The 14,632-nt window shown below is 44.4% G+C and overlaps 1 protein-coding gene across 44 annotated transcripts in view; it reads right to left on the reverse strand.

Moving 5' to 3' along the window:
- KALRN (kalirin RhoGEF kinase) overlaps positions 1–14,632 on the reverse strand; it is a 659,576-nt gene that overhangs the window by 603,155 nt on the left and 41,789 nt on the right. The gene's annotated exons all lie outside the window — the stretch shown is intronic.

The raw sequence follows: 14,632 nt of genomic DNA on the forward strand, positions 1-14,632 counted from the left end.
CCTTTTTCATCTGGAAGTAATCTAATTAACTCAGTGCGTGCTTCATTTCCTGGAATAGAAATTGCAATAATTTTCTCCTTAATTTCAATAATTCATTAACATGACAAAACCATGTCACCTATAGTAAGAATCCAGCACCCACAATTTTCTCTAGAACTGATATTGCCAAATGCTACCTAGAAGAAAAGCATCTGATTTCCAGGTTAACTCTAAATGTTCCCCTTGGCAAATTCCACAGGTTACACAGAAACACTAAGAAAAGGGGTTTTATACCTGGCTGCCTATGACCTTCCTTTTAAAAAGCAAATACAGTCTTTTTGAAATCTACAGGTGTTCTTCCATGAGAACGTTTCACTGTTTCCTCAGACTCCATGAAGACCCCTTCCATAAACTGGTCCACCTACCCAGTCATCCTATTTCTATTCATGAGTGCATGTTCTTAGAATCTCAGAAACAAGAAACCGAAAAAGACTTCCATTAAAGCCATCTGGTCTAGTACTTAAAAAGAAATGCATTAATCATCCCATTGCACCCTGATGATCTGCTACTGACTAAACACGACCAGTAGAGGGGAGCTGACTGTGTCCCAGCTGCCCTCCCATTGTTGGTCAAATCCTTCCATACATCTGGCTGGGATGTTTCTCCTTCCATCCTTCCCCCTTCACTAATCCCAGATCTGCATTCCAGAGCAATAGGGGACAGATAAATCTCACGCTTCTTCGTCACTAGAGGCCCCACAACATGGAAGCCAGCCATTATTGTGTACACAGGTTTTACACTCTTGAATCATTCAATCCAAAAAAACATCTGAGGATCAACTGTGTGCCTCACACTGTTTTAGGTGCTAAGACAGGAGATTTAAATAACACACAGCATCTATATGCAAGCTCATACTAGACCCTTAGAACTTCTGGATATGACCTGGCTTCTAGAACAACCACCCTCTCCCTCTTCCAGATGTACTTTGGCTTAGTGATACTTCTCTTAAAATGTGATACTCAGAATATGGGAGCAAAAATGGATGGATGAGTCTGTGGATTATTTCCTAGTTCTGATATTGTACTACAGTTGTGCAAGACATTAACAGTTGAGGATTCTGAGTGAAGGGCAACAGGACTTCTGTGTATGTTTCTTTGCAACTTCCTATGAAGCTATAATTATTTCAAAATAAATTTTTTCTAGTGGATGGATGAGATGCCACTAACATAGGCTACTGATAGGACAATTCAAAATCTAATAAAAGGCTCAAACTAGGGTTGGTCTACCTACTCAAATATTTCTGGAAATAACATAGAGAAGAACATAGAGCAAGAACTGTCAGATAAAAGTCCACGCTCTGCCTCTCCCTAGGAGGCAAAGCATCTTCTATAAGCACAGAGTTGTGCTTATAGAAGATGCCCCATGATCTGAATCTGCAGGGCCTTCTCCTCATTCCTATTCTGGAATGTCCAGATGGGCAGAGCCTATTCCCTGTGCTCCCTGTCATCTGGAAGGACTGCTTGGGGCAGGAGTTATAAGCCATCATGCTTTGGAATCCAACACACCTGGCTTTAAAATGCAGGCCCACCACTCACTACCTGTGATAGCCTGGCACATTACTTGCCCTCTTCAAGCCTCTGCAAAACAAAAATAATAACAAGTGCTATTATCACATAGTGTTGTAAGAGCAAGCAATAAAAAATAATTTATATAAAGTCATGGTATAGTCCCAGTATCCACAAATAATTCAATAAATATTTGTTGTTTTAAAGCTTTGCTCATGAGTAGGGTCTGGGTTTCCAGGATTTACTTACTCTTCACAACCCCCCCACTCCCAGCTGCTTTTTTTTTTTTTTTTTGAGACAGAGTTGCTCTGTTGCTCAGGCTAGAATGCAAGTAGTGCAATCTCGGTTCACTGCAACCTCTGCCTCCCAAGCTCAAGTGACTCTCCTGCCTCAGCCTCATGAGTAGTTGGGATTACAAGCATGTACCACCATACTAGCTAAGTTTTGTACTTTTAGTAGAGACCAAGTTTTACCATGTTTGACCAGGCTGTTCTCAAACTCCTGGCCTCAAGTGATCTGCCTGCCTCAGCCTTCCAAACTGCTGGGATGATAGGTGTGAACCACTGTGCCTGGCCCTTACTCCCTTTTTAATATTCGATAGAACATCTGCCCTTTCCCCACCTTCTAGTACCTCTCTAGCCTGCCAGGATGTCTCAGATTTCCAGTCCAGTGCTTCTCAAGCCATTTGCAGTGAAGGACCAGTGAAGGACCAGTTTGGGTTTTTTTTTCTGCTTTTATACTAGTATGTTATAGACCTGTACTTTAGTAAAATACAATAAAAATGAATTATCAGCGAAGTACAGTTTTAAAAACTAAAGTTCCAATTTTTAAATTTTTAGATTCAATAGACATAAAATTACCCTGGCAAACTGCTATAAAGTCTCTAAATGCTTCCTTTCTATTTCTGTGCTTCTCATTACTGACTGACAAGAAATGATTGGCAGAGCAGTTCTACGGACCACACTTTAGGGAGCACTGCTCCATTACCCCCCTTCTCCAAGCTCGTAAGAATCTTATTTTCAGTGAAACACAACTGAGGGCTTAAGATCTCTGTGTTTTGGATGTTGGTTTTCATAGCTGAGCAGGATTGCATGCTCTCTGAGTGCCAGGGTCGTGTCTACTGTGCCCAGCCCAGAACCAGATGCCTCATGGGGGCTCAGTTGCTTGCTGATAATCCAAGTACTCAAACAGGCTTATTATTTCCTTTTGCCTTTCCATGATTTCGCCTCGATGGTGCATCCTTGAAAACCTGCCTAAAGAGAATGCTTTGTCCCTTCAACATCCCTCCCTGTTTGTCTGCATTCCATCTATTTCTGCGTGTGTCTTTTTTACTGCCTGCTCCATCTCCATTTAACTGAAATGTACCAGATACAGTCATGGTCTCTTCTACAGAGGGAGAAGACAGGACAAATCTCAGAAAATCCCATTCATCAGAAAAGCTAGCTTCTGGCTCACCAGATAAACTTTCAAGGAAATGGAGCAGTTACATTAATTTACTTCCTGGGGATACTGTTAGCCTCATCTCTGTGTCTCTGTAATGTTGGGCACATGCTAGCTGCTCAGTAGACGTTTAGGTGAAGTGGGCACAGAGTAGCTGCTGCAGTGACTACAAGTCACACCTTCAGTCATGTCACTCAGAAAAAGAGGGGCAATGAGTGGCAGTGCCATAGGAAGGAGCCTTGGGGGCCACTGAGACCAGTGCCTGTCTATCCTGGCTGAACAAAATCACCTGGGGAACTTTAATACAATACTCACGCCTACATCTCAGACCCAGAGACTTCTTTTTCTTTTTTTTTTTTGAGACAGAGTCTTGCTCTGTTGTCAGACTGGAGTGCAGTGGCGCGATCTCGGCTCACTGCAACCTCTGCCTCCCGGGTTCAAGCAATTCTCCTGCCTCAGCCTCTCGAGTAGCTGGGACTACAGACGCACGCCACCACATCCAGCTATTTTTTATATTTTAGTAGAGATGGGGTTTCACTATGTTGGCCAGAATGGTCTCGATCTCTTGACCTCATGATCTGCCCGCCTCAGCCTCCCAAAGTGCTGGGATTACCAGAGACTTCTTAATGTCATTGATCTGGGATGAAGCTTGGGCATCAGTATTTTTCAGATTCCATAGGCAATGTCAACATGTGGCTAGGGTAAACTCACTGATTTAGAACACTCTTCTATCCACACAGGTACTTAGCAGAGTTCCTTAAATGTTTGTTAAGTAGATGAATGAGTGAGTCACTGGATCACCAGATTGGTAAATGGAGGAGGATGAGTCTGGGGCAAATGTAAACATGGCCTTGACCCCTGTCTCCTCAGATCCCTCACCTCCAGCTGCTCTGCATCTTTTCCCAAGGTCCAGCCTTAAGCTCTGGCCAGGAAGCATCCTCTTGCCCCTCTCCTCTAACACTGGTCCCTAGGAAAGCACTGACTTAGTCCACTCTCACCTTTTTCAAGCAGGAAACTCCTGGGCTTTCTCGAACATATACCCAAAAGTCTCCACAAATACCACTAGTCTCAACTCCTATAGAATAAGAACACTCTATCTCATCTATTTCATGTTTATTTAATAGCTGCACTTGTTTTCCTGGAGGTCCACAAGTCCACGATGCCATCTCAAACTACAGAGGCCCAAGAACACTGTAAAAAGTGACTAGTTTATGAAAGTCTAGAAAATGGATGCTGCTGTGGTAATGCTGCAGAGGGACAAGAGGGAAGGGGAGGGTGAGAAATGATAACCAGGAGGAGGAGGACGAGGAGGACAAAGAGGAGAATGAGGACAATGACAATGACAATGAAGTGGTGTGCATGACTGGAAGGGGAGATGCTAGCTGCCCACTGTAGGCAGGCACAGATGACACACAAGATCAGGCAGTGCCCACTACCTCCTCCCAAGGAGAGGGACTTCTCTGCTGGGAATGCGTGCCTGGGGCTGCCCAAGCTTCTGACCTCTGGCTGCTCCCTTAGCTGCTGCTGCTGCTATTTTTAGCTAAACAGTGGCCCTCTCCAGCCTCCTCCCCAACCTCTAGTTTCAGGATCTCAGAGGAGCAGTTAGACTTGTCATTCTCCTGCATCCTGGACTTCCAACTCCATGAAGCTATAGCTGAGTCAATTTGGGATGCTCTGTGGGGATGTTTGGAAGGAGATGAACACAGGGTAGTTAGGGATTCAGTTGTGAAATCCAACACTTATTTAAGCCAGAAAAAGAAAAAAGGTACATACATTAGGTCCAAGGAGAGTACTCCCTCTGGCCCCAAAAGAGACACTCCTTAGGTCCCCCACTGAGTGCCCATCTAAGAGCTTCTAATTGTTCAGATTATTCTGTTCTAAAATGAAAACTTGATTTTTTTAAAAAAAATTTAGGATATATGCTTCACTTTCAAAGAGAATTTGAGGCCAGTCTTATTTATTGAACAAGCATACATTAGAGCCTTTTCAGTCTTTTATTGGAAGCTTTTAGGACATCAAAATTGTTAAATTTCACCTGGTTTATCTTTGTTTGCCCTGCTTGCCTATGTATTGATGGCATTCCATCACTAGCATTAATAGGTATTTTCTGGTATGTTTCTCTCTCTCCATTTAAAGGGGAAAAACAAACACACACTATTTGGACACTCTTGTTCGCTAGTACTCTGTGAGGCTCTATTAGTTTTCCTCATGCAATTCTTACAACCCATAAGCAAAGTTAAGGGACCCACCCAGAACCACTCAACTTGCAAGTAGCAGAGCTGGGGATTCAAATCCAGGACTTTGTGACTTCAAAGCTCATGGATGTCCATCTTCCCCTGAATACAAGGCTCATACTCCTGTCATCAAAAAGAGCAATCTGCTCCCAGCCCTTTAGACTATGAACTTTTCAAGGTAGGAATCATAAAGCCCCATTAGACTGGTATTTACCATTGGGCTTAACAAACCATGTAGATTGCCTGAACCACCAGCTTCCAGAAAATAGGGAGGGAAATGCATTCACCATCCACATGACAGTGAGATAGGGAAAAAATATGTGCCTTTTCTTGCTACGTAAGCTTCTTTGGTGGCTGCGGAAAGAAAGGAGGGGAGGCACCTAGCCAAGAGAGGTGAATTATGGATCATCCCAGAGTCTGTAACAACATTTCCTCTTCCCAGAAGCACCACTTAACATCAAGAATTCCAAGAAAATGATTCATTCATTAATCATTCAATAGATGTTCAGTGAACACCTACTATGTGCCTAGTACTAGGAAGTGTACTAGGTGTTGAGGGTAGAAAAGTGAAAAAGCCATCACAGTTTCTGTCCTTCTAAAGCTAGAAGCTATAGGGGAACAATGCTGGGGTTCGGAGGCATTTGTGGGGTGACAGCAACTCCTGACACACTACCTTAAATTTAGCACTGAGCACTTTTGTGGGAGGAGGAGAGGGAGGAGTAAAGGAAACCAAACTCGTTGCTATGCAACAGTGATGATTTATTCTTAGAGCAGGGAGAGCAGCAGCATGGTGCAGCGAGTGGGTGGGGGGTGGAGATGGGAAGCGGGGAGGCTGGAGGAGTACAGAGTGGAAGGAAAAGTGGTATAAGCAAGCATCAAGGCTACACACACAGGCTCTCCCCATGGAGCCACTTGCAAATGGGCACTCTACAGAACAATGCTCTCCAGAGGTAGGCAGAATATTGTAGGGACAGCCCCAGAAACCACTGAAAAATCCTGGTTCTTGGGTCTGAAATTAACCTTCAGGTATTGTAGCTAGTCCTGCACTGAATACCACAAACGGACAAACGCTGAACATAACAGTCCTTACTCCCACCAGGGAAGTAGGACTCACACACATAGCTGACCCACAAGTATTTATTAAGCACCTCCTCCATGTTCATTCAACATTGTGCAGGATGCTATGGGGATACGGACAGCCCTCAAGCTGAAGGATCCCATGTGTTGGCTGGGTACAGAGACAGACACCTGCCTGAAAACCAGGACTGAGTGCTGGACCTGGCTCAGCTGCTTAACCTGCTCGGGGAAGCCTGTGGCAAGTCGCTCCACATCTCTGGACCTCAGGCACCTGCTCTCTAAGTTGAGAGACACAAACAAAGCTTAGCCCCATGTCTCTGACACTGTAAATGCCACAGGATCTCAGTGAGAACAGAGTTGAGTATAAGATAGGGGTACTTGGGAAGGATTGCATGCTGAAGGAGGAACTGAGAATTAAGGGGAGAGGGGAACAAATGTTTCCTGAGGGCCTACTATGTATTTTACCTAATGATAAAGAATAGTTTCCCGAAAACGATCCAAGATGGCCGATCGCTAACATCCCGGGATTGCAGCTCTCAGGGAAGGCGCGGAGAACTAGAGGACGCCACACTTTCAGACAAATTCTGGTCGCTCACGGAGCAGGAGATTCCCCCAGTGGAGGAAACACACGGGTGGCCAGCGCGACTCTCGTGGCCGGTGCAGCGGTTCCGCCGGCACCTTGGCGCGGCAGCTGTCGGAGCAAAGTAAACAGGTTCGGAGGACCGGCCCGGGTCCCCAGCAGGACACCAGAGCCCGGCAGCGGCTGTGACGGCACCTCGGCGCGGGAGCGCTCGGCGCAGAGTAAACAGGACCGGTTCCCCTTCTGACCGAGGTTTGGAGCCCCGGGAAGGCAGAGTCGCCTACTACCGACACAAGAAGGAAGCCAGACAGGAGAATCCTGGGCAGAAAAGCACCATCAATTTTAACGCCGCTGCTCTGGCCCTGGGAACTAACAACCTGGACGTCCACTCAAGAGACCTAATCTGAAAGTTGGTAATTTCAAAGACGACAGGAGGATAAATTTACAATGACGGGAAGAAACCAGCGTAAAAAAGCTGAGAATACTCAAAGTCAGAACGCCTCTCCCTCTAAAGATGATCACAGTTCCACATCAACAATGGAACAAGGCTTGATGGAGAAGGAGCGCCTCCTGATGACAGAATCACTCTTCAAGGAATGGATAATAACAAACTTCGGTGAGTTAAAAGACCATGTTGTAGCCCAACGTAAAGAAACTAGGAACTTTGAAAAAAGGTTTGATGAAATCCTATTGAGAATAGACAACTTAGAGCAGAGTATGAGTGAATTAATGGAACTAAAGAATACAATACAGGAACTCCGAGAAGTTTGCACAGGTTTAAACACTCGAATTGTTCAAGCAGAAGAAGGGATATCAGAGGTCAAAGTCCAACTTAATGAAATAAAACGTGAAGAAAAGATTAGAGAAAAAAGGATAAAAAGGAATGAGCAAAGTCTCCAAGAAATATGGGACTATGTGAAAAGACCAAATTTACGTTTGATAGGTGTACCTGAATGCGACGGAGAGAATGAATCCAAGCTGGAAAATACCCTTCAGGATATTATTCAGGAAAATTTTCCTAAACTAGCAAAGCAGGTCAAAATTCAACCCCAGGTAATACAGAGAACACCACAAAGATATTCCTCAAGAAGAGCAACCCCAAGGCACATAATCGTTAGATTCACCAGGGTTGAAACGAAGGAGAAAATACTAAGGGCAGCCAGAGAGAAAGGTCATGTTACCCACAAAGGCAAGCTTATCAGACTTACAGCAGATCTCTCAGCAGAAACTCTACAAGCCAGAAGAGAGTGGGGGGCGATATTCAACATTCTCAAAGAACAGAACCTTCAGCCCAGAATTTCATATCCAGCCAAACTAAGCTTCACAACTGAAGGAAAAATAAAATCTTTTATGAACAAGCAAGAACTCAGAGATTTTATTACCACCAGGCCTGCCTTACAAGAGCTTCTGAAAGAAGCATTACACACAGAAAGAAACAACCAGTATTAGCCTTTCTAAAAATACACCAAAAAGTAAAGAGCACCAACATAAAGAAGAATTAACACCAACGAATGGATAAAACAGCCAGTCAACATCAAATGGCAGCAACCCTAAATTTAAATTGACTAAATCCCCCAATCAAAAGACACAGCCAAAACCCAATGGCATTTTACATCCAGACCTGTTTCACATGCAAGGATACACAAAGACTCAAAACAAAGGGATGGAGAAAGATTTACCAACCAAATGGAGAGCAAAAATAAATAATAAATAAATAAAAAGCAGAAGTTGCAATTCTCGTATCAGATAAAATAGATTTTAAAGCAACAAAGATATAGTGGTAAAAGGATCAATGCAACAACAAGAGCTAATGATCCTAACACCCAGATACGAGACTTAGATTCAATGAGACAGAAAATTAATAAGGATATCAAGGACTCGAACTCAGATCCGGAACAAGTAAACTTAATAAATATTCATAGAGCTCTCCACTTCAAATACACAAAATATACATTCTTGTCAATACCACATCACACCTACCCATAAGTTTAAATGAAACATTGATTGGCCATTATTAATACTCAATTTTTTTCAAAATAAAGCAATATTTCCATTTACTCTCCTTCTTTCTCTTCCTCTTTCTTCCTCTCCTTTACTTATTTTTTTTTTCTTTCCTTCTCTCAAAAAAAAAGAAATCAACTTGTAAACCTCTAGATCCAGGTCGGCAATGTCTCTCTCATTGCTTGATTTCCTTCCTTCCCTTCCCTCCCTCCCTCCCTCCCTCCCCGCTTCCTCCCTTCCTTCCTTCCTTCCTTCATCCCTTCCTTCCTCCCTACCGTCCTTCTTCCCTCCCTCCCCGCATCCTCCCTTCCTTCCTTCCTTCCTTCATCCCTAAAAAAAAAAAATAAATAAATAAATAAATAAATAAATAAATAAATAAAAAAAAAAAAAGAATAGTTTCCCCATTTTCAGCGATGAAAAAGCCAAAGCCTCACAGAAGTCGAGTGACTTGCTCAAAAGCACAGGGCAGAGCTAGGATTCAAATCCAGATCCTCCCAGCCCCAAAGCCTGAGCACTTCCCACTGGTCCACATTGCTTCTCTAAGACGGTGAGATTTAATAGAAAAAAGGGGTACGAGGAACGCTGGAGGCAACACAGGCAGACATAGTGACAGGCTGAAAAACAGCCAGGATTAACAAGGGCAGATTCCTGGGGTGAAGACAGGCCGTGACCGAAAGGAAGATGAGGGAGTAAAAAGAATGAGAACTAGGCAGTCACTAACCAACACCCTTCATTGCGCCAAGTGCTATGGAAAAAACAATTTGCAATCAAGGAGATAAGATGTGAAAATTAACAATTAGTGAAAGCCTACAAAAAGTGCCAAATGAGATGTACAAAAATAAATCATAGTACAGTTTAATTGGGGGAACAGTTGCTTCCAACTGTAGTGGTCACAGGAGATTCTGTGGAAGAAGGAGTTTGGATGTGAGCCTTAAAGGATTCAGGGGGAGGACAGGTGAGGAGAGGATGAGAAAGGTAATGACATTTGGAAAAGGAAAAATCTCACCCACATGAGAAAAAGCAAAAAATACGCTCTGAGGAAGCCCACTTTGCTTAGAAAAGAGAGCTGGTGGGAAACAGTATAGAAAAGTTGGGCTGGGTGAGGCTAGGGAGTTGTGGCTGACAGAGTGAGGGCTCTAATCTTTGACCAAGGCTATGAAAACCATCGGCTGTTTCAGTCAGGAAAGACATGATGAAAAGAGGAGTTGAAGTAAAAGAAACTTGTGGGGTTCAGAAAGCCAGGGAAAGAACTATTAGGCATGGGATGAAGAGAGTCTGAAGTAGGGATGGCATTGGGGGTGGCAAGGAAGGACTGGTTCCCTGGGTATTTCAAGGATAAACAGAAAAATCCTGGTGCCTGGGGAGCTGTAGAACAGGGAGTCAAAGTCAACCCAAGCTTCAAGAAAAGAACACGATGGTACCATATTCGGAACTAAAGAAGCCCAACAAAAAATTGGGGGAGAAAGTGACAATGAGGTAGATTATTTCCATTTTATACATTTTTAAGATTTCTCTAAGATATCCACATGAAGTAATCATGAATCATAAACTCGAAAGAAGGAAACCTGAGATTGGGGAGGGGAAGATGGAGTCATCCACGACCCAGGGTGAGACTACCCCTCCCCTACTCCCTATGCCCCCCGGGGAAGGCAAGACTGCTGCTTTGAGAGTTGGAAACATATGTCCCGGAAGAAGAAATCACAATGAGAATGGGAATGGAATCTCAAGACCAACACTTACCTACTCTCATCAGTAGTGAGTGAAGCTTTCCAACAGGGTGAAGGCCCTTCTCTGTCCAAGCAAGAATTCCTTCTCTGCTCTAGTGAGGGGTCATCTAGCGTTTGCCACAGGCAGGGAGTCTATCACAAGAGACCTCAGCCAGTATCTTGCTAGACACAGTGGAAATGATGTTGGAGTCAGAAAGACCTGGGTAAGAATCACAGTTATTCCATCTAAGTGAGTGTGGGCAAGTCACCCAAACTCTCTCAAAAGTAAATAAGTGTCAAATACCTGGCATAGTGCGGGGCATATAGAGGGTGTCAATGAAATGTTAAATACCTTCCACCCCCACCCTAGAGGAGGCCTTTTAGTCACTACTCCATTGTCATTGATACAGTTTGTCCATTAACATATGCTCAGAAGGCCTGTTATACGCTCTGAGAGAGTAGAAAAAATAAGTCAATTTCCCCTCCCACCTGTTAAATATTGATCATGTTTCCCCTGAAGCTGGGTTTGGGGCACCTTGAACTGAATTCCATCCTCAAGATAAGGTCTGACAGAGATAGAGAAAAGCTCTATAAATGCCGCTCAGGGCCCCTAAAATATCACCTCTATTTGCTTGTCAGTGGCAGCTGAAATTCTACCATTAGAGATTTATTTCTCTAGCTTAATATGCTTCTTTTAAACTACAAATTCTCCTGTGAGGCATAACTTATATAGTTATTACCAACTATAAGTACAAGAGTGTGTATTCATTTATCAGATGCCTTGGGGTGCCAGGGTTTTAATGCTTCGGAGAGAAGGAGAGGGGCAATGCAGAGGTAGAATCACTGGCCATATTTGGGTAGGCTACTGAAGTGAGTCAGTGACTGACCAGACTAGCAAAGGGACCTAGAAAAGCAGGTTTCACAGCTTCACAGGGGATCAGTCCTAATCATCAGATAAAAGACATCACAGAAAAGATAACCCTGCTGGTGGAACGACCATATGACAGTATGGGCTCTTTGGGGTACAATATGAAAGTTGTGGGGGGCAGGACCTCTCCAGACAGCACTGCAAAGCACAACAGAAAAGCCACCTCTACCTCCTGTGGAGGCAATGTCAGAGAGATCAAGGTGTACCAGGAGAGAGGAGGTCTGAAACCAGAAAGCTCTTTCAAATGACACAAAATCACCCCTTGTTGCTCACCTATGCTTTCATTCTGCATTACCCTGTCCTGAAACTGTTCTTTCCAAGATGACCATGATCTCCTAACATTCAAGCCCCATGGTTCTATCTCACTCTCCAATCCTTGACTCTAGTGACCTCTCCTTCCTTGCAACCCCTGATACGGGAACCCCAAGGTGTCCTGGCTTTTCTACCACGTATCTGACCACTCTTGCATTCCCTCTCACACTGCCCTAAGGCTCTGACTCTCTCCTCTCTGTACAAAGCCTCCTTGTCCCTAACAAAAGAAAGGTACCACTGCCCAGCAGTTCCCAGCAAAGCAGAAAGGAGTGGTTCAGAAGAGGCTATACTGTGCAGGGCCTAGCACACAGCTAGTACACAATAAACTACAGGTGGAATAAAGAAACGAATGCATTAAAACACTAATCCAAGTGGGACTCAAGAGGATCATGCCGTAGGCAGCCACAAAATACGTAGTATTTTGTTCTGTTTCTGTAGAAGCTTCACTTACTTAACATACACACCCAAACTTTGACACTCAAGCATCCATTCAGCATGTTTTCTCTAGGGAACAACTTAAAGAGAGTGTCGTCAATGTCAGAATCCCTTTGCCTCCTCATTACTCTGGTATTTTGCATCCAAGGAGATATGGTTCTCACAAAGGACCATGTAACAGAAAAATATAAGAAAGGATCTGGGCCCTATAGATGGAACCTGAGAGGAGAAGTCTTCTCTACCACAAAATGACTTTTCTCCCTGGACCAGTTTCCCAAGCATCCTGATGCAGGTTCTCCCATATGCTCTCCAGCCCCCATTCTTATACCATTTATCTTTGCAATGAGCTCTTTCTGTGGCCTCACATCAGTATCACATGTGCCACGATACACACATATGTAAACAATATCGGAGAACACCATCTCAACCTTTGGGCTCCCTCACATTAATAGCCTTCCTTCTCCCCCCAGCAGAAGTGTCATGGTTTCCTCCAACAAGCTGGAAGCTCTCTGAGGACGAAACCTATGGTTAGGAGTCACCCCCTCTGTAATTCACCATGCCCTTTCAGGGTCCAGGGGAAGACTGCCATACAGGCATCCTAGTTTAATATGAAGACTGATCAACAAAGAGGAACAAAAGGCCTGGGAACTCCACAGAAAGGAGGAGGAGAATACACTGGGAAAGGTGGAGGGAGAGAAGATGGGAGAGGGGAAGAACTTAAGTGAATCCTCTGTGGCCTCGGTGGCTTTCTTATATCCTGCCTCAGTCACTCTTTTCATCTTTGACCTTGGCACTGATCATTGATATTTGCCCTTTGATCTGTTTCTCCATCTCAGCCCACTGAGTGTGAAGCATTGCTATTTGTCAGATATTCTAAGCACCAGAACCCATGCAAGAAAGTTGTCAAGGCAACAGAACCTCTGGTATAAATACTTGTGGGTGACACCACTGGTGGCGTAGAATGCAGACAGCCTCCCCTCCCCCTCCTTTAGTCAGAGTGGCTGACTTCAAAGTTGGGGGAGTGGAAAAGAGTAGGTCTCTCCAAAGACCTAAATTGATATCTTACAGCGATCCAGCAGAGAAAGAGAAATTTGCAGTTCTGATTAGCTGCTCAACTCCCACTGAGCCCAGAGGTGGCAGTGAGGGCCAAAGAGAAGGCTGCAGGAGGGTATTGGAAGTACCATAAACTGTGGGAGATGCCTGAAACCACAGTGCCAGGATGCAGAACCAAGGACAGGCTCTGTGAACCTTGACATACTAGCCTGCTGGGGTCCACTAGGGATCCCTGGGAACGTCCAGGGCTTTAAGCTCTGATTAGGGCTGTTCTGACCTCCCTTGTTCTCTATACTTCCTCCCAGATCCACATACACTTTACAGAAGATTCTTAGGATCAAGCATCCACATCCCAGTGCTGTTCAGGGAAAACTGTGCCCTTCACCCCTGCCCTCAGAGGACACCATTACATTCAAATTATCATCTCAGCCATCTCCCTGCATCCAACCCACATCCAGAGCACCATTTTTAGCCTTTTCCCTTCTCTAGACCTCAGTAGTACCATTTCTAAAAGGAGAGAGAGTTTTCCTTCTCTTCCTCCAACCTCCAATATTTCTGGAAAGGATAAAAATAACATAAAATTTGCGTGGAAGGACTCCTTGGAGAAAGTTTTTGAGAAGTACTTGGTTCCAGTAGCCCCACTAGTCAGGAGGCTTGCATCCTCAGGTTAGCCCCAGCCTCACACTTGGACAGTGTGGTCCCAGATCTCACACTTGAAGAGAGAGAAGGAACAGCAATCCAGGACAAGGTGGCATTTATTCATTTCCCCTTTTCAACCACATCCTTACATCCTCTGCACAAATGCTGTGTTGCTCCCATAATGAGCTGTCCCTCATTAGGAGCCCCACCCTATACCTTTGCTTACCCCATTGACACAGCACATCTCACACTCACTCATCCTGCTAGGCCCAGCAGACTCACAGCCTTCCCAGTCACACAGCCAACAGGACTCTTCTCCCCACTCTTATGGACTTGCCACATGTAACATCACTTAACGCTTTACCTCATTCTGCATTTCCTCATTAACCAGTTTTTGGCAGTCCTACAGCTTCTAGAACAGTGTTGCACACGTAAGTAAATATTTGTTTTAAGGTTTGATTTTTTAAAATTCATTGTTCAGCAAAACCAAGTGACTCCAGTATCCAGGTAACCAAGCATGTCCCCCAGAATGAGAATCCAGACTCTCCATGTCCTCTGCTATATGCATCAGCATAGCCTCTTCCTACTCTCCCAAACACACTACTCCTGCTATGGCTTAAAACATTCTTTCCAGTTGCCCAAACTCTCAAAGTTGCTCTGCCCCATCAACCCTGTCCCCTACT

This window comes from Callithrix jacchus, chromosome 15 (genome assembly GCF_049354715.1).
Source record: "Callithrix jacchus isolate 240 chromosome 15, calJac240_pri, whole genome shotgun sequence".
In the NCBI taxonomy this organism is placed as follows: Eukaryota; Metazoa; Chordata; class Mammalia; order Primates; family Cebidae; genus Callithrix; species Callithrix jacchus.